This window comes from Lontra canadensis, unplaced genomic scaffold, assembly GCF_010015895.1.
Source record: "Lontra canadensis isolate GAN:19392208 unplaced genomic scaffold, GSC_riverotter_1.0 scaffold57, whole genome shotgun sequence".
Classification (NCBI taxonomy): domain Eukaryota; kingdom Metazoa; phylum Chordata; class Mammalia; order Carnivora; family Mustelidae; genus Lontra; species Lontra canadensis.
In genome coordinates, this window is record NW_022631051.1 from 9,298,810 (window position 1) to 9,299,195 (window position 386).

Consider the following 386-nt stretch of genomic DNA (forward strand, 5'->3'; position numbering starts at 1 on the left):
TTGTTAGTGTTTTTCAAGATTAAATGGATTGTGTGCTGTACAATTAAATTGAATGTGCTCAATATATATCGCTAAAGTTGTACGTTTAAAACAAAATTTTAGATGGCCATGAATGTTTTTTACCTAGAATTTTAGCCAGTTACTACATTTCATTATAAATACTAACTACTTTATTTGCTAATATCTAATTCTGGAACTGGTTAGAATGTTTTATATGCCAGCATAAAATTGTTACAGATTTTAGGGGCTTTATCTTAAGAATTTCCTTCCTTACCAATAATGTTTCTAGTTATCAAGAATGTAATTAGACAGATTTCCCTTTCTTCATTGAATGAAAATGCCGTAGTTGTGTTTCCACGACTTAATGAAAACCTGTCCCGTGTGAA